The 626-nt window shown below is 46.6% G+C and overlaps 1 long non-coding RNA gene across 1 annotated transcript; it reads right to left on the reverse strand.

Moving 5' to 3' along the window:
* Nucleotides 1-12: 12 nt before the first annotated feature.
* Nucleotides 13-620, reverse strand: LOC147818284 (uncharacterized). The gene is made up of 2 exons (XR_015438119.1): nt 274-620; nt 13-83 (listed from the first exon to the last, which is right to left on the reverse strand). It is a non-coding gene; the product is annotated as an uncharacterized LOC147818284 (long non-coding RNA).
* Nucleotides 621-626: the final 6 nt, after the last annotated feature.

Genomic DNA, 626 nt, shown 5'->3' on the forward strand with positions numbered 1-626 from the left:
GTAGGCAGGGAGTGCAGTTCTAAGTACTTTATTCAATTTCACAAAGTTGATGCCAGGATAGCTTCCAGGAAGAGGCCAGGAACCTGAGAAAAGAAACACTGTTAAGTGTGGAATTCATTACACTGACATGCAAGAAAATTGATTTTAAAGAGAAACTTGCAAAGATGCTCTTGCACATTTCTTATTTTCAAATAAGGAAAGAAAAAAAACAAACACTCCAGCTTGATGAAAGCAGTCAAGAAATCTTAGAAACAGAGGTAAAAACATACTTACAGAAAGCATATCCAAAGTCAAACATGGGATTGACGAAGATACCAGGACCAGGGGTTTTAAATATAGCCCCAATACCTCAGAGAGCCATAAGATCTTGGCTGAATTTCAGAGTTGGTGGACTTCTCTATCGAGTCATAAGCATCACCGTCCTGGGAAGGACGAAAGTCCCACATTCCACCTTTGCGTTGGGTCATGCCAAAACTTGGCTGCTCTGGCCTGGCCTGGAGATGAAGCTGGGGCTTGCCTGGGTAGCTGGGCTGCTGGGGCTGGAGTTGAGCGGGGTAGCTCAGCTGAGGCTTGCTCGGGTAGCTGGGCTGCTGGGGCCAGGATTGAGCGGGGTAGCTGGGCTGAGG

Source organism: Seriola lalandi, unplaced genomic scaffold, assembly GCF_002814215.2.
Source record: "Seriola lalandi dorsalis isolate HSWRI2012SDOR001 ecotype SW California unplaced genomic scaffold, Sedor1 jcf7180002054657, whole genome shotgun sequence".
Taxonomy (NCBI): Eukaryota; Metazoa; Chordata; class Actinopteri; order Carangiformes; family Carangidae; genus Seriola; species Seriola lalandi.